Here is a 19,143-nt window from a genome sequence, read left to right on the forward strand (position 1 = left end):
TCCCCATGATTGGGAAGCCCGTGAGGACTTCCTGGATTAATCCAAACAAGGTTATTACCTGAAATGCTGTACGTCTCTCTGTATGTCATTCCACTACACTATTAGTCATAGTGCTCCAGAGTTGATTAACTGGTGAGAAATGCTTTATTTGCCTGTGACAAAGCTGCATATCAGAGTAGTTTTCCTTGAGCAGTGCTTGGTTGGTACTCTACTAAAAGAAAACAGATGTCTGATGATGGAGATATTTAGAAAAGCTTTTTCAGTTAGCAGAGCATGAGGTCACACATCTTGGTGTACTTACAAGCTTGGCAGTTGTAACGGTAACCATGATGAAGCACAAAAGAAGTGCCTGGAGATGGGAAAGAGCCAACAAGGCTTCTTGAAAGAACCCCTGTGAGCGTCACACCAGACAGTCATTTTTAGACATCTTAAAAGGGCTTGGGTGTCAAATCAGGCTTCCCAACAAACTCTGGGTATGTTTATCAGAAGGTGGAAGGTGGTTGAGAGAGAGAAGAGAAAGAGAGAAAGGTTGGTAACAGCCGGGAGAAAGTGAAGAAAATAGTCTACTGATAAGACTAGCACCCAAGAACAAAGATATTTACTCTGCTAAGATTGAAGAGGAAGAGGAGGGGGGTGGGTGGCATATTCACCGTAATGAGCTAATGCCTAGGGTGATGACCCTTGACGGTCTCTCTTCTCTGGGGCAGTGGGAGAGCCAGAAGCACATTGTTCAAAACATGGCGGGTAGGGGAGATGGAAAAGAGAAAAGTTTTACAGGTAGTCGCTGTGGACCAGAGGAAGCAAGAATGATACCGAATTACAGATAATAGGCTGTGGTTTTCATTATATCACACAAATTATTTAATGAATTAAGGTTTTCTTCAGAATGCTCTGTGGATGCTGAAGTGCAGAGATCTGTGGATTTGTGACAGGAGGGAAATTAGTAGAATAGAAAAGGGTGAAATTGAGCCAAATCGTAGGGGTAGCAGAAAGCGTAATTAAAAAAGAACTGTAGTCTGAGGGAGTGAGAAGAGTTGAGAACCTGTATACATTCATTCATTCATTCATTTCACAATCTTTTATCGAAGATCTATTGGATAATGGTCATCTGCAAAGTGCTGTCTATGTAAGGGTGAATGAGATCCTGCCCTGGATTAAACATTAACCAGTGGCAAGGCTGTCACTAATTGCTGTGGAACACATATATACACATGTGCTTTGGAACAGTTCGTTCTAAGAGGTGCCAAGTCTGTCTCACACTCAGACAAGAGAATCAGAGAAAAAAGCTGGAGTCATTCTGAGAGCGGATAGATCCAAACAGTCCAATGACGTACAACAGAGATGACTACTGACATAAATAGAGGCCAAAGATCATGAGAGGGGAGGGATTGGAAGTGGTGCGTGATCCTGAAAGGTCTGGGACTCAGGAGAGCTGGGAATCCAGGTTGAATCCAGCCATTGGAAATGCCCTTCCTTGAATTTAGAGAAAGGATATAATTTGGTGTGGGGGCTAAACTCTCTAGCTTTACCCCATCCCCTTCCATTCCTCACATGGGATTGTAGGTACCTACCTAGAATGGTCTGGGATTAGGACTATTTTAGGTGAGGGAGTCAAATAAAAGGAGTAAAAATCATTGCTTCAGCAACAACCAGCCAGGGATCCATGTCCATGTAGTCTGGTCGGCCTAGTGCCAATATTAATATTATACTGATGTTCTTGGAAGGATGAATCTAGACTATGTACACTAATCTGAAGAATAACACAAAGACAAAAATATACATGACCTGTGTCCTTGGCGATTATCATTTAGGTGTTTATTGCCTATCTTCTTCCAACTAGACGATAAGTTACATGAGGGCAGGGACCCTGTCTGTCTTGTGTGTTGCTATCTTTCTGGTGCCTGGGACAGTGCCTGTACATAACAGTTGCTGGGGAGGTTGTTTCAGACGGCTTCGACAATGCCAGTAGATGGTGACACATGAAGACAGCAGAATGGCAGCAGGCATGAACTCTGCTGTGGGGATTGGGTAAGTCTTCAGAAAGAAGGTGGCAGTTGAGCTTGAAGAGTGGGTACGACTTTGTGAAGTGGAATGGAAAGGGAAGACTATTCCAGAAAGGGTGGGATACCATAAATAAAGGCAAAGTATCATAAAGAAAATGACATGTTCGGGAGATAATGAAAAGTTTACTTTTTTTTGAGAGAGAGAGAGAGAATGAGCAGGGGCAGGGGTGCAGAGGGAGAGGGAGAGAGAATCTTAAGCAGACTCCATACCCAGCACAGAGCTGAATGCGGGGCTCGATCCCACCATCCTGAGATCATGACCTGAGCTGAAATCGAGAGTCAGATGCTTTATGAACTCGGTGCTATGTGGAATTTGAGAAACAAGGCAGAGGATCATAGGGGAAGACAGAAAAAAATGAAACAAGATGAAACCAGAAAGTGAGAAAACCGTAAGAGACTCTTAATCTCAGGGTTGCTGGAGTAGAGGGGGTGGGAGGGATGGGGTGGCTGGGTGATGGACACTGGGGGGGGTATATGTTGTGGTGAGCACTGTGTATTGTATAAGACTGATGAATCACAGACCTGTACCCCTGAAACAAATAATACATTATGTGTTAATTAAAAAAAAAAAGTCAGATGCTTAACCAACTGAGCCACCCAGGCGCCTTTGAAAAGTTTTCTTTTTGAACATTGATACTTCTTAAGAGTGGGCAGTATTAGTGCAGAGTAAACTTTCTTCCAGACCTTACTTTGTGCAATAGTTGTGAAACAAGGACCACAGGGAATGCGCATCAATTAAACTACTTGTAGAAGACTATGGAGTGAAATTCTTATGTGGATAATCCTGCCCATAGTGAATGGCTCCTACCTGTGGCCGTGGTCTAGCTTTTCCCCAGAGGTTTATTCAAGGAAGTAGGAAGAAACTGGAGAGGTGAGAGAAAAGGTAACAGTGGCTAATGTTTTTTAACAAAAAGTTAGAAAGATCCAAGTTAAAGGTTATTTAATGTGATGAGGCAACACCACAAATGTTCACCATTTCAAGATTAGCACAAACCCAACCTGTCATGAAAACGGATCAGTGGCCGTGGAACCTTCAGAGACCTACTTAGTGAACATCTGCTATACAGCAAGCACTCTGCCTACTTGCCTCACTTAATCCTCAGAACAATCCAGGGAGTCAGGATCGCCATTCTCCAGGCTACAGAGGCACAGAATGGCTAGGGAACCGGGGTGGTAGATAAGCTGAGATCGAGGCCGACCTGGAGGCTCACCCTCTTTCCCTGACCCCACGCTACCTCTAAGATAAGAGGCGTCATTCCACATGCAGCCCAGCACAGAGAGCGTTCAGTGCGTCACTCTGGGCCACTCCTGTTGCACTGTGAAGCAGTGCTCCCTGAAGAGCCCCAGACCACGGTGTGTATCATCCATCCATTACAATTAACCCCGGGGTGAAGATACTGTTTCCGAAGCCCTGGTTGAAACGCAGATATGTGACCTGGGAGGCCTGACAGCATCTCTCAATTACACCTAATTAAAGGGCTGGCTCTTGGAGAACTTGACCCGGCTGGTCCAGGAGTCGGGAAAGGCGGGCGCTGCCGGCGCACCCGGGAGGCTGGTCCCCAGGCACAGGAAAGCAGGTGGGGCGCGCGTGCCTGGATTTCGGGAATCGCTCGGTGAGGCCGCAAGGGCCGGAGCTGAGCTAAAGCAAACTTTGCCTTCTGGACAATTCTCTGCGGAGCAAGCGAGGCGCACACCTTGCCCCTCATTGCAGGGCTTGCTGCAGGACAGACAGGTGTCCGGGTCCCCGCGCCTCCCGCAAGTCTGCCCGGCGCAACCCAAGCGGGCCACCGCGGCCGCGCCCCCGCTCTGGCCCCCAGCAGCTATCCCTCCCCCGGCCCCGCGCCCGCGCCCCCGACTGGGGACTGGGCATGCTCAGTCGCCGCCCGCATCGCGCTCCCAGGGAAGCCTCCGCACGCCCTCCGCGGGCTGCTCTCGGTCGCCTCCCCGCCGCCAGCCGCCCGGCTGCCTCCCGGCTCGTTCCGCTCCCCGCGACCCAGATTCCTGGCCCGCCCCCGCCCCGCCCGCAGCCAGTGCGGCAGCCGCGGCCACCCAGTGCAGCCGCGGCGCGGGGGACGGACGGACCGCGTCCAGCGCCGCCGGCGAGCGCGCAGCACGAGCGCCTGCGGAGGGCGGGGATGGAGACCCGGCCGCTGCGCGCCGGGACCTGCTGAGCTTCCCGCCGCCGCCGGGGTCCGGGTGAGTCGCCGCGCCTGGGGCCGACCCCGGAGGTGCAGAGGGGCGAGAGGCGAATGCCCTTGGAGAGCTGGGAGGTGGTGATGAGGACGCGGCACCGTGCGAGCTGCGTTGCGTCTGGGGCGCAGCGGAGAGGTCGGGGCTGTGGCCAGAGAGGGGCTGGAATGAGAGTAAGCCCAGCCTCGGTGCAGGGCTTCAGGGGCAACCAGGACCGTCATCCTTTCCCCCTCCGCCCCCCCCAGAACTAACGCCCGCGGGGCTGCGGGGCCGCGCGGGAGGCCGTTTGCGTCTCGGCCGGGACACGGGTCACCTAGCGACCGAACCGGGGCTCTGGAGGAGGCATCCCTGGCAGAGGCCAACATGGGAGGCGGGGACACTAAGGGCGGCCTGGCCCCGGCGAGTGACCGACCCGGGTCCTGCCCTCCACCCCAGCGCCGCGGCCTTGGGCCCCAGGGGCGGTGCGGAGCTGCGGGGCAGGGGGTCTTCCGCGCTGCGGTCCCCGAGGGGCTCCTGCAACTGCTGGGAAACTCCGCACTTGCGAGAGCACCTCTTTCCCGGGCAGGTAGAATCGAACAGGCGTGTGGGGAGCGACGGGCGGCGGAGCTGCTAAATGCGGAACAGTGGAGTGTGGCGGTGGTGGGGGGTGCTGTTGCGAGTGCCTTTTTCCCCAAGTGTGGGTGCGGGCTGCTCGTACTCGGCGTGCTCCTGCTCCACCTCTCAGTGGCGAGTCCGGTAACACGCCTTGTGAATATTTCAGGAACGACCTCGCAGGCTCGCTTGCTTCAGATCAAGTTTAACGAGTGTGTGTTTGTCAGCCCCGCTGCTCTGCACAGCCAGGTAGAAGCCCCTTGCCTTAAGCTTTCCAAATTTCCTTCCTTTCTCGCGCCAACTAGGAAAATGCCGCTACTAACCCCCGGTGAGCTTTGGCATGGTCTCATAAATTGAGTGTGTCATTTGGAGAGGCCGGTTTTGGGCGGGCATCCAGGCATTGTTCTGCATCTCTGCAGTGTGTGCGTGTTGTGCCGGTAGCTTGACAACCGTCCTTAACCGGAGCTGCCAATATGGTGGAAAGCAGGTACTGTGCTTGTGTCGGGATAAACGTCTTAATTCATTATCCTCCTGTGACACCGGCAGTTAGGACGGACCTAGTCCTTCTCTCCCTAGAAGTTGAAGCTGAGATCAGTCCAGTTGAAATTCTGAGGAAGGTACACCCGTATCCCTCTCCTTAGGGAAGTGTTTATCTCTCCCTAATGCTTTCATGGGAATAAGGAATGAGCAATCACTGTCAAGAACGCTGAAAGAACACATTAGTGTGGCAAACTTTCAGGACTGGAACAGGCTGTCCCTTGCACTCCCACTGCACCATCACCATCGGTAGACCCGCGCACACAGCAGTTTCCCTGGTGGTACTCCTTTGCAGAGGAAACCTGCGCTCCTTTCCTTACTGAGACAGGTATGTCTTGTAAAGACCTGTGAGGAATCCTTCGGTTGACCGAGGTTGCAAGCCTCCAAGATTTACAGGAAACTGAAAGAGGGGACTCTTTCCGCTTTCCACCCATTCACACTGAAGCTAACGCGCTTGGGTTTCCAGACGTTTCACATGTAGGGAAGGCTTCTCCCACAAAGACCCTCAGCAGTTACATCACAGGCTCCAGCTCCGCCTGCCACGCTGCTTCTCCTGGCCTGTGAGTGAGGACAGTGTGTCTCCCTGTGCTGGATTAGTGAAGGCAAGAAACCCGCAAATGAAAGACTTACTTATTTTCAATATTGTGTTTTGCGGGTTTAACTGAAAATATGAAAAATTTTAAAATTATTATTAACACATGTAGATAGGACTTGACGCAGGCATAGTAATAACGAATATCAGCTTTGTAAGAGATTTTGAGCAATGCTACAGTGTTCTTTCTGCTAAAATTATTAATAGATATTAGAAAGGAATTCTATAAATTAGTAAAATAAATGGAAATTATATATAGTAAACAACATTTCCTAAAGCATGTTACTGAGATGTTCGGAAAAAACCCAGCTGCATTAAAAGACATAAAATCTGCCCAACTGAGAAATTTGCAGAGCTGGGACACAAACCTCCAAGTGCCCTAAAGAAGCATCTTTAGAATTCTTAAGGAGTCACTGGTAGAATTGTCAGACTTAGCAAGTAAAAATAGAGGCTGCCCAGTTAAATGTGAATTTCAGATAAACAATGAATAATTGTTTTTAGTTTATGCCCCATGCACTACTTGCGACATACTTATTATTCTTAAAAAAAATTGTTTATTTGAAAATCAGTTTTGATGGAGCAGCTTGTATTTCATCTAGCAACTCTAGTCACTGGAAATTTCTCACTCCTCGTTTTTGGGTCACTTATGGGTTGAAAATAAAGTGGAGCAGGAATCATATGCTGTTCTGCAGACAATCTGGGACAAGCTCATTTCTGGTTCAAGCTATTGAAAATAACTCATGCTTAAAAGTTAGTAGTTTCAGTTCAACACATATTTGTTGAGTACCTCTGCTTGCTAGGCTTAGTGAGAGGTGCCAAAGCTGTGAAGATGAGTAGGGACAGTGTGTGTGAGGGGGAATCTACGCCATGAGACATGAAACTTGCTATGCCAAGTGTGTGTAGGAGCCTGGGAGCAACACTGAATTCTGCTGGGCAGCTCCAGTCACAGAGATGACCAGCACTTTTGACGGGTCTGGCCTTGAATAACAGAGTGAGATATTATCCTTATTCTGGGAGGACAACCACCTCTCGATTTATACCTAGTGGAGGGGAGCCAGAAGTTGAAGGGTTTTACTTGATGTCCTCAGTCAGAGGACAGAGTGGCCTGCTGAGGAGGGAAGTGAGAAGGAGATTCAAAAAGAAAGACTTTAAAGAGTTGCTGATGGGAGGGAACTGAGATGGGGCAAGTGCAGGGCCCACTAAATGGTACTTGGGTGAATGCATCTCACTGCATTTAAAAAAGAAGTTGGTCTGCCCTTTGACTAATACCCAATGTCCTGCTTCACTATTCTGCTACCATCCTGGTTTCCTCAGGTAAACAGTCATGAAGTAACACTGGAGTGTAACACTTATATAGTATTTTGTATGAAAGTATTTTGTATTTAAGTGTAATATTGGAGATGTTGATCAATATTCAGTTGCTTCTGGCACAACTTCTGACAGGACTGGCAGATGTTTTAGTTTTAGCAAATCTACTGCCTCAAGTAGGAAAAGATACTAACTTGCAATCATTTTCTGATGTCGTCCAGCTATCTTTAAGGAAGCAGATTCTGATGGTGGAAAGAATGTAGATTTTACAGAAATAGCACTATGTGAAAATGACCATATGCTCGTAGTACCAGAGAGTACCTACTCAGAATATTCCAAATGCAATTAATTCCAAAAAATAGCACACTGCTTACATTCGTGTCTTTGAAAGCCCAGCGGCGTGCCTTCACTATTAATCAGCACAGGAAGTTTGCAGAGAAGTTGAAGATCAAATCATTCCAGGCCATGTAGAGAACTCAAAGATTCCAGTTTGTCAGTCTCCAGCGAAGGACACAGAGTGCCATTCTAGACAGCACTTCTGGCAACAACCGTAGTTATCTGAGGGGCCATCTTCAGAAGAGGATCATATGTTTGAGTATCCAGATGGTTAAATTTCCACTTCATATTTTATAATAAGTCTCAAAAATCATAAAAATTACTCTATGCTAAAATGCATAATGAAGTAGTTAATTAGGGCCTTTCTTATCAAAGGATTATCCTTTAAAATAGGGCAAAAAAAAAAAGTTCTATTTCAGGTGTTTGTACCATTCCTCTTTGTAGTGTCTGCCAAACATGTGTTGCCTTATAATTCTGATAGATGAGAAAAAAAGTGATCTAGGACATACTGAACTTACTAAAATTTCCAGGCAATTAGAGCATAGGTTTTATTTTCAGCCAGATTTCCCATGGAAATGGCTTATTAAAGAAAGGCTTACTGCAGTGGTCTCTAATGACAGCTTCTGTGCACTATCACCCCGAGAGAGCTTTAACTGAAACTGTATGCTCGGTTCACATTCTAAGTCCTCAGTAAATACTCTGACTTTAAAGAACCTGAAGAGAGTGTGTTCTTGCATCCCAGGAGCTTTGAACACTCCAGCGCTCTTATGCTGACCACAAGCAAGTCTTATTTCACATCAGTTTCTGTGCTGTAAATTGAAAGATGGGCGCATTAAAAAAAAAAATTATGCCAACTCCACTCCTCTATGTCTATAAAATAAATGTTAGCTGTTACTACTCTTTTAAGGGATAAATAACTTCATTTTCAGGGTAATTAGACAATTTGTATATTGTCTATATACCCTCTGCTGTTTTAGACACCATTGAAATAATTCACAATTTGCTCTGTTTCATTTTTTGCTTTTTTGATACAAAGAGAGATGATTGTGGTAAATGCTTAAGAAGAGCTCATTAAAACCCTTTAAAAAAATCAGTCTCAAACAAGCTAATAACTGCAGAATTCAAAGGTCTTTACATAGTTTTTAAATGTAGTTTCCATTTTAATTATTGGTATTAGGACTTGGTTAATTAGAATGCTTAGTATAAGAGCTTATTTCAGCTGCTGTAACTCTCCCTCCCATTTCCCTCGTACAAGTAGATGGCAAAAAACTGCCATATGTTTTGAAGGTTTCATTCATGGTGAAACTAATAATTTATTTATCCCACAGTTGCTTTTTGGCTTAGCAAATATCAATGACATCATAAACTCTGTGTCCCCCCCCTTTTTTTTTATATCACGAGTTGGCATTATCAATATAAATCAATCTCTGCAATGAATTTACTCTACAAGTACATTTCTTCCGTTTTCCTTTAGAAGAAGAAGAAGAATGTTCCACCCTTTAGAATTAAGAAGCCAGATTTTCTGAAGATTCTACATTCCAGTAGAACACTTTAATTTTAATTAGATTTTCTTTGGTCTTAGAATCCATTTAAGTTAGCAAAAAACTTAAAACAATTGTTTTTATTCAAGAAGTTAAATCATACATTCTCTTACAATGGTAAGCATTTATCAAAGTTGTTTTAATTAAAAGGTGCGTCATGCACATCATTAATTTTTAAAAACTACATTAAAATGCCTAATGTAGAATTTTAACTTTCATATTGACTCACGTACCATGTGTACGTAGCCCAATAGTAAACCGTTACTGCAGCATATGAAAATCAAGACTTACAAAAGGATTGGGTGAGAGTTTTTGCTTCACTGAAGAGTTCTGTATGTATCAGAAATTTCTCCTACTACTTCTTTAAATTGTAGATAACCTAGAGTATTTAAAATAGAGCCAGACCATCAGATTTTTTTGCCTTGACCCTGACATTTCTACAATTTTATCAATAACTCAGGTATGCTTAGACTATTATATGTATATTAGGTTTGCTGATGATGCCAAGTTCAAAGCACTAGTGAATTTGAATGACAATCACTATTAAACTTGATACCCCTGAGCCCAGAGCAAGGGCTGAAACTAAGACTATGTTTAAAAAGAATAGATGTTGGCTTCATTAAGTTCTAAAATCAGTTGCCCAAGGACATGGAATGGAATTCCTAGTTTAACAACAGTTTGGGTTTTAAGAAAGTTTTAGGTCACTTGAGTTTTAACCAACAAGAAAAAGAAATTAATGCTATCCTTCGTGAGATTCATAGACGAACAGAGTCCGTATCAGAAACAAACAACATAACACACTATACACCAAACAGTGCATTGTGGACCCCTGTTAGGGATGTAATAAGGGGGACTGCCTTTTTGGGTTGGACGCTGGCTCACGTGACCTTAATAGCACCTCCTAAATCTTATTATGCAGTTTAAACTGAGCTCCCAGGCACTTATACATGAGTCTGCCAATGTCTAACTCAGCCTGATCCAGTAATATTTATGTGACATGTAACTATTATATATCCTTTTGTTGATTTATAGTGAATATCTATCCTTATTCTTTTCTACTTAATGATTATTCCCTAGATAATTAATCAATCATCACTTAAAGTAAGTGCATCTATTCTGTGACCACCACCGGGTTAAATTTAAAAGGCTATTTCCAGGTATTCATTCATTATCTAAGATCATAATTGAAATTCTTAGTTCAAAATGGTATGTATTGGGGCGCCTGGGTGGCTCAGTCATTAAGTGTCTGCCTTTGGCTCAGGTCATGATCCCAGCGTTCTGGAATCGAGCCCCACATCAGGCTCCCTGCTTGGCAGGAGGCCTGCTTCTCCCTCTCCCACTCCCCGTGCTTGTGTTCCCTTTCTCGCTGCCTCTCTGTCAAATAAATAAAATCTTTAAAAAAAAATGGTATGTATTTTGAATAGCCATAAAATAGGCATGTGTCCAGTCTTTAATATAAAATTGCACAGTACCCCTCATCAACTTAGACAAAGATGGATGGCAAACGTGTTCCCTCAGTGTACTTGCTGTGTACTCCATTACTCTGCGTTGTATTCTGGCTTTCAAAAGTATTTCTTTATAGAGTCGAGTGGACACTTGTTCTTTTTGAACGCTGCCATCTGAACCCATTTCCCATGTTGGGGGCTGTCCCACATTTTGAGGCAGTGCCCACTCCCCACTACAGGAGCTAAAATGCTAGCTACATCATGCTTCCATCTGGGGCCCATGACCCAGGCTCTGCCCCAGGTCAGACAGGTGTTCCAGACAGCAACAGCCCTTGCCCCCTGCTGGGGGATCAGCGGGGCCTGCTCCCGAGTCTGGACCTGGTGGCAGCAGAAGAGCTGTCTCTACTGGACCGGCTCCATGCCATCATTTTCAGGGTTATTTTTGGCTACATAACCTCTAAACCTAGTTCTCTGGCCCTCCCGGAGAGTCTATGGGTTACCTTCAGAACAAATTCCTTTTCGCTAAAATAGGCAGAGCTAGTTTCTGTTCCTTGTGATAAGAAATCCTGTTAGAGGGTGCAGGTCTGTGCTTATGCTGGCATGTTAGTCACTAGGACCTACTGAACATGATGCACTCTGAAAAGCACAAAAGGGAACGTTTGTTCATTTTCTGAGAATTTCTGGAATAAGGCACCTTGCTTGGCATTGGACAGAAGAGGCACATGAAGCTGGTGTTTTCAAATTAGTGCTATGGGGACAAGTTGGAGGAGGTTGTCCAACTGTCAAACAAGAGGGAGGCAGATATCATTTTGTGGGTTTCCTGATTCTGAAGATTGATTTAGCATGGGGATAAAGGGTTGGGATAAGAAAGGATGCTCTTTAGGAAGATACTGTGTTTCATCAATTCCAAGAGGCCATTTTTTTTCATGTTAACATTTCTGAAATTAGGAAACATTGTTAGAGTATGTCATATTTTAATTGCCACTTCTTTCTCCTAAACCCATCTACCATATTTCACCAAATATGTCATTGATATACACTAGCACATGTTTTAACCACTAAGGAACAAGCTCCATAAATATTTTAATTTTTTTTGAGAGAGAGAGAAAAAATGGAGAGGGAGAGAATCTCAAACAGGCTCCACGCTTAGCACAGAGCCCAACGCAGGGCTCTAATCATGACCCTGAGATCATGATCTGAGCTGAAATCAAGAGAGAGACGCTTAACCAACTGAGCCACCCAGCCCGCCCCTCAGTAAATATTTTAAAATGGTGACACCTAACACCATATGGAGGCTCTAAAGAATTTAAAATTCCTAAGAGAACTAAGTCAGTCATGGAAGTGGTGTGGGTTAGACACCAAACTGCTGTTCATTTTTGTTGCAGTCTCCCAAAGCTGTTAAAGAGTAATAAATTTACCTCTAACTTCTGTTATGAAAAAAGTCAGGTGCTAATCATCATTGCTTGGCTGTAAAAAAATGCCTCTTATGGTTACAGTGATTCTCAATTTTGTTGAAGGCACCTTTTTTTTTTTTGGTAAGTTTTTATTTGGAAAATGTCAAATATATACAAAAGTAGACAGAACAGTATAATGGATCCCAATATTCAAAAATCATCAACTCATGACCAGTATTGTTTAATTTTTAACCTATTGTCTGCCCACCCCATTTTATTTTGAAGCATATCCTAGACACATATCATACTACTTGTAAATATTTGTGTATGTATCTGTAAAATATACTGACTTTTCAGAAACATAATCACAATATCATTACTACATTCCTGAAAAATTTATCTATAATTTGTGGAATCTTTTTTTAATAACAAATTTTGTATTCATTACTTAGGTTTTAAGGTGCTTTTTTTCTTTGGAGGTTTTTAAAAAGAAAACCAAATTAGGTTCATTTCCGTGTCCATTGATTTCTTAAGAGATTAATATGATGCTGGTAGGTTATAGTGCAGCTTTGGAGTAGAACTGACCTTGACTTTCCATTCTGTAGCCTTCTTATGAATGTGTTTTCCAGTTGAGAATTTGTATAAATATACTGCTGTTCTTGCCATTTCCAAAGCAATCTTCAGAAAACTCATATCTATCCCTTTTTATTTTCATTCCTAAAAGGAGGGTTCATAATTACTGTATCAAATGACTTGGACATTCTGTTACATTACTGACCCATATTAGCATGTGTTAACGCAAACTCTGAGACTCTCCTGTTGAAGATTTCCGGTGCGTCTACATCTGTGTCACATCCAGCACTCAACCTGCAGCTGATGGCCTAGTTGGATACTGTTCTAGAAGTAAGGTGGCTTTTTGAATCCATCCACTTGTTGCAGGCAGTACTCTGGTTCCTTAAGCCTTTCTCTTTCTTTCTTTCTCTCCTTTCTGTCTGTCTGTCTGTTCTGTATGGGTTCACCGAGCTTAGGGCACTGGACCTCAGGAGGCTGGAAGCCTCTGTGTGACATCTTCTTTAAATTTAAGTTTTTGTTTCTATCAGAGTAATACCCATCAGTTAAAACATCATATAATTTTCAGTCAAATAATTTGTCAGTTCATTTTTTTCATGAAGACATCCTTTGCTAAGCCCCCACTCACCATCGTCCTGAGAATTCCTTTCACCTTTCTCAAATATGAGATCTTCTGATTCCTGGGTCCAGTGTCTTCTCATTCTCTACCTTCATTTTGATGGAATGCTTCCTTCGGAAACTCCTAAAAAGCCATGCTTGGGAGGTACATGAAAGGCTTGTGTGTCTGAAATTGTCTTCATTCTCACCTCATACTTAATATTTTGGCTGGATATAGAAATCTAAATTGGAGAGAATTTTTTCTCATAATTTTTATTCTTGCTTCCATGTTCCTACTGACAAACTGGATGATCTGATTCTTAGCTCTTTGTATGCGAACTGTCTGTTTTTATTCCCCCACTGGAAACATTTATGTTGTGAAATTTCATCATGATATGCCATGAGGGTCTTTTGTTGCTTAAGGAGCTGGGTATCTCTTGGGCCGTTTTGATCTGGAGGCTAGGGTTCCTCAGTTCTTGGAATTTCTTGTATTATTTCTTCAGTAATTTTTTCACATAGTTTCTCACTTTTATTTCTCTCTGGAATATCTGTTGTTTGAATGTTGAATCTTTTCCTCCCATTTTTCATCTTTTTGTCAATTTCTATTCAGCAGATTTCCTCAAATCTGGGATATTTCTTCAACTTTCATTTCTATCATTTTAAAAAAATTAAGAACATTTTCTTATTCTCTTAATGTGGATTTTTATTATTTCTTATGTCTTTCATGAGTGCAATATTTTTTCTAATATCTACGAAAGTTAATTATGATGTATTGATTGTTTTCTTCTCTTTGCATTGCTTCTGTTTCTTCCAAATTTCCCCTTTTCTCACCTTTCCTTGAGCCTCTATAATTCAGTCAAGTTAGAAACTTTTCTTAATTCTCTGATAATCCCTGGCTGTCTATTCATATTTAAGACTGAGGCACTAAAACACTGATTGGAAGCTTTGTATGCATCAGTGGGGCTCGTTGACCAGTAAGGGGCTGGTGCTTCACTGGGGGAGATCCACATGTGTGTCGGGTAAATTCCTGAGGGATAAATCCCCAGTAACCTGAGGAGTAACGTTATGGCTGCCTCTGTTCCAGAAGCCAAGTGGAAGAAGAAGCCTGAATAAATCTCACATTTACCATGTAGACTTTACTTAAGCTTCTTGTATTCAGTATGAACCAAAAGTTCAGAGCCTCTCTAGTTCAACCTCTTCAAGAGTAAATCTCATGTCTTCTGCTAGAACAGAGTGCTTATACTTGATTTCAAAGAACAGGGAAAGAGATCTAACTATTCCTTATGGAAAATGTCAACCAAGCCTCCCGTGTTGACTTCATTGTACACTACCGCTTTTAGAGGAACTAGGCATCACTAAGTCCTGAATATTAAACCAAGATTCTGTATTCTAAATTATATTGCCTTTGGGTCACCTCCCTCACTGCCGGCTTCATCAATTAGGCTAAGTAAATTACCACTTGTCCATCCTTTTCAAGCTCTAGAAATCTGCTGATATCTCATGTATGCCCCTGTTGCCCTCAGCCTTATGGATTTATGGCTTTTTGATTTCTTTACTCTCATGTCAGTGGGATATCACGCGTTTTATTTGTGATGTTTAAATGGAAGTCCATGATAAAAGTTTTAAGGGCACACTTAAAAGGAATTAAAGAGGTAAAATACTGTTAAATACATCAGCAATAATTACCGTGAGAGAATTACTATGTAGTTAAGGATCTCATGCTGCCTATGTAAACTCACACAATTGCCATACTTGTTTTCCTTACTCCTCTTGTCTCCTAACCCACAGTAAAATTTCATACTCTCTTAACCTGCTCATACCAACTTCTTAGCAAAATATTCCACCTAACACACACTACTGTAAATAATATGTACTCTCCCCTAAAAAGAGAGAATTTCACATTACCACTGATCAGAATCTTATCACACATCCATGAAGAGTTCATAACACTGACAGATTGGTTAGGAAGCCTTGCCTAAGAGGATAGTCTGGTTTAGTCTGACATGGCTTAAATGTATTTTCATTTGAGACGGCTCAGAGCTTCTGTACTGACTTCAGAAAGGCCCCAGACTCCATGTGTGAGACCTACTAGAGTTCCCACTCCCGGAGGGCAAAGTCTGTGTCCTGTTTATTTTGCGTCTCTAGTGCCTAGAAAGAACTGAACATAATAAGTGAACATGTTTATTGACCAGAAATAAGAGCTGAGGTCTTTTCCTACCAATTGGTTGTCTGGCCTTGGACAAGTCATTTGTTGGATCTGATTGAGGCCCCAAAAGAGAGGGTCACTTAGAAGAGGTGAAGGGGAAGAAAAGGGTCAAGGGGAACACTTAGGCTTAAAAGGCAGGCAGAAAAAGAATGTGAAATAGATGGAACCAGGAGAAAAAGGATCACAGAAGCCAAAAAACCGGCCCTTCAAGAAGCAGCATCACATGAAATCATATCAACTAAGATAAGGACAAGAAAATGGAGCTTGGACTAGACGGTGCTTGTCTTCAACCAAGCATTTCCATACTCATTCATTCACTCTTTGTGTAGATAAGGCGTGGTGCTCTCCACTCTTGAGATGTTTATGGTGAGAGATAAGATGGTAGCATAAGGAAGTTGTGTGAGAACATGTATGTGTGTGAATTGTGCATGCTGTGTGTATACTGGAGGGACTATGATAGGGAAGGACACCAGAGCCCAGAGACTATGCAGTAAGGGGTTGGGAGGATCTCCAGTGAGTTAAAAAGGACACAAGTTGCTCATATGTAATCAGCCTGTAACAGATCATGGAATTAGTTAGCCTGGTGTAACCTGAATAGAAATGTTTGAGTTGGGGAATAAGAATCCCCCAGTGTGATTTGCTGCAGGCCATTAGTGCTCTTTGTCATCAACCAATGGATTCTTCTGCAGAAACATCGTAGCTTGGAATTTGGAAATAAGTAGTAGGCTTCAGTCTTACTATATTTCATTGATTCTAAGATTTCTTTTCCCACACCACTGAAATTAGGTTGCATCACAGTTTAATTAGCAGTATTTTATTCTTCCTTAAGGACACATGACATAATGGTGCATTTACCCTTGATGGCCCTGATGAAATACCATTGGAGAGAATAAAAGAATATTCACTCAGCAAACATTAATCAAGTCATGCACATCAAGTCATAGCTCTAAAGTGAGTTTGAAACTGTTGTGTTTTTTTTTACAGTACGAATTGTTGCAGAAGCCTAACGTAAAATATCTACTTGTCATAAGTGAATGCTGTTGTCTCCTCTGTGTGATGAGGGTCAGCAACTGCCTTAGGGGCAGGATATTCTGTTTGCCCCCAGGGCCCTGAAAATGCTCCAATTTGCTTTCCTGTCCAACATTCCTAGCCGATGCCCTCACTGTATTTTCATTATACGAAAATTTTCAAAAAGTATCAGTTTAGATTGGCAAAGTCATATCCACTTAACTTTTATGTAGACATAAATTTACCATTTTTTAATTGGTTTTATTTAGAAATTTAACTTTCAAAACTCAAATATATAATTGAGAATGTATAAAATCTACATTTAGCATTTTTATGTTAAAATGGATTAATACTTAGATTTTGAACTTTACTCTTTTATTTATTTAAAGATTTTATTTATCTATTTATTTGTCAGAGAGAGCACGCACAAGCAGGGGCAGGGCAGAGGGAGAGGGACAAGCAGGCTCCCTGCTGAGCAAGGAGCCCAATACAGGACTCAATCCCAGGTCCCCAGGATCAGACCTGAACGAAGGCAGATGCTTAACAGACTGAGCCACCCAGGTGTTCCATGAAATTTTCTTACTCTTTTAAAAATGAAAGACAAATTTGATCAATTCTGCTTTCCCCATCCTTAGCTCCCTCCATGAAAACAGTACAGACATGTAGGCAACCACAGTGAAAGCCGGAAAATCACTGTACCTTTAAAGCAGATCATAAATATATTTGCAGGCAGCCCTGAATTCTGTGGCTGGCATCGGCCTGCATTGCTATAAATCAAAAAAATAAACCCTGGATGAGTGTTTTATTCCCGAAGGAGAAAAAACCTTCCTAGTTGTCATTTTAGTGAGTGTCAGCAGAGCATCTTTCAAGCTAATTGCCAGAGGAGGAAAGTTCTGGAATGTGGCCTCTGGGAGAATGTTACACATGAACATTATACCTCTAATGTGGCATGCTGGCCAGCATGTGTGAAATGTAAATGCATAATCCGAAAGATTTTTCATTTCTTTAGGGTAGTAAATTTTCATATTGCTTGCGTTCTCCCTCATCTGCATACCTGTAATAAAGTCAAAAATGGCATTGTATACATGTTTCAAATGCTCAAAAGTAGCCTTAGAAAAATATTTCTTTCCCTTCTCTTTTCTCCCCTACCCTTCTCACCCCTCCCTTCTTATTCCACATGGTGAGTGACTGCATTATATCCTTTGAAGACTGAGTCCCTCATCTGTCTAGGGCTCCCTGACAACAGTACTTTTTAGGACTTGACAAAATAGGAAGCATGATGCAAGCTTTGCCATTCCCTAAACTTGCTAATCCGGACCCATTTGCTCACCTAATTTGTATCTGATACTTGGCCCACCAGATTTAAAAGACTGACCTCCCCCTTCTTGTGTTGCTTTGTGGGTCGGCTCAGCTAGAGCCCAGCCCCTCACATGGCAGGTGGCTTACCAGCCCCTCCTCAGCCACAGCCATCTGGACCCCTGCCTGTGTTCCCACAGACATGTGCTCCTTTGGGAGAGATTCTCAAGTAATCACATGCTAAAACAACCTTAGCTTCAAACATCTGTAAGGTTTAGCCTTTATCAGAGCAGCTGCCTCTCCTCCGTTTTACCTACAGACATATAGTTATCACTGATGAATGGGTGGAAGAAGAGGAGCCTGTATCTTTTCCTGCAAGAGTCCCAAATCTCTCCTTGACTGATTGAGGGATGTCATCACTGTGACTTCCCTGGAAGCTAGCAAGGGCACTAGGAACATACTCTGAGACTATTCCAGAGGGAAACTGAAACTGCCCCACAGGTTAAGGTTCACTTGGGTTTATTATTGTCTCAAATACTTTTAGGAAACATTTAAAGTGACATAGTATAATAAAGACAAAGAATAAATGGAATTGAACCGAATTAGCCATAGGCTTTCTTCTGATACCCAAAGCAGCTTTTGATCAAATGTATTTTTAGGGGAGAAAGCTATAAAAGTTATTATTTCTGGACCTTATGGTTCAACGTGTCATTGTTTTCTTCTTTCAAGTGAAATGAGAAGAAAATCTCAAAGTGAAGAAATTAAATCAGTGGCCAATCATTTCGCTACTGCTGACCTTGACTTTATCATCTGCAGAGTGAAGTTGTGGGTGTGCCCCCCTCTCTCAACTGCTAAGCGGACTTTTTTTCACTACCGCTAAAAACTGTTGCCCAAACTTTGTCTTTTGAATCCAGACTCAGGGGAGGTGGGAATGGAATGTGTTTTCATCTCCAGATTATAATTACACATTTTGAGATTGACCTGTTTTTCTCCTTAGTTTTGCTGTAGCATGAAAAGAAAACAACAGAAGCAGTTAGGGAAATCTAAAGGAGAATGGAACTTATTTTGCTTTTCAGTGACTTCAAGAAAACTCACTCAAGTTAATAGATATCTCCTAGGTAGATGTGGAATATTTTACCAGCCATTAGATATGTCTTATGTACAGTAAAAAAAAAAAAAAAAGGTAATAATAATAGGTAAATATTTTCATTTGCACAGGAAAACATGTAATGTATTATGAAAACTGAAACATACAGAGGTGGACTGAAAGCAAGCCCAGAGAAAATGCTGATTTGAAGACGCTGTCACACTGATCAATGACTCAAAGAATAATCTGGGGAGAATGAAATCACCACACAAACAGCACTATGCACCTGGAGCTTGAATTTCACTGGATTTTCCCCAGGGGAGCACTAGATTTACATTGAGGAGAAGGGAACTTTTACTATTAGTTATTTCAGAATTATACT

The 19,143-nt window shown here is 42.7% G+C and overlaps 1 protein-coding gene and 1 pseudogene across 4 annotated transcripts in view; one reads left to right on the forward strand and one right to left on the reverse strand.

Moving 5' to 3' along the window:
- The first annotated feature begins 4,112 nt into the window (after window positions 1-4,112).
- The window catches only part of ELMOD1 (ELMO domain containing 1), a 62,188-nt gene continuing 47,157 nt past the window's right edge, over window positions 4,113-19,143 (forward strand). For all 4 annotated transcript variants that reach the window (XM_026505839.4, XM_057316876.1, XM_057316877.1 and 1 more), the window contains exon 1: window positions 4,113-4,259. The gene's annotated coding sequence lies outside the window, so the exon portion shown is untranslated. The remainder of the gene's footprint in view (window positions 4,260-19,143) is intronic.
- LOC123001404 (rRNA N6-adenosine-methyltransferase METTL5-like) lies at window positions 12,481-13,268 on the reverse strand (annotated as a pseudogene).

Source organism: Ursus arctos, unplaced genomic scaffold (assembly GCF_023065955.2).
Source record: "Ursus arctos isolate Adak ecotype North America unplaced genomic scaffold, UrsArc2.0 scaffold_22, whole genome shotgun sequence".
Lineage (NCBI taxonomy): Eukaryota > Metazoa > Chordata > Mammalia > Carnivora > Ursidae > Ursus > Ursus arctos.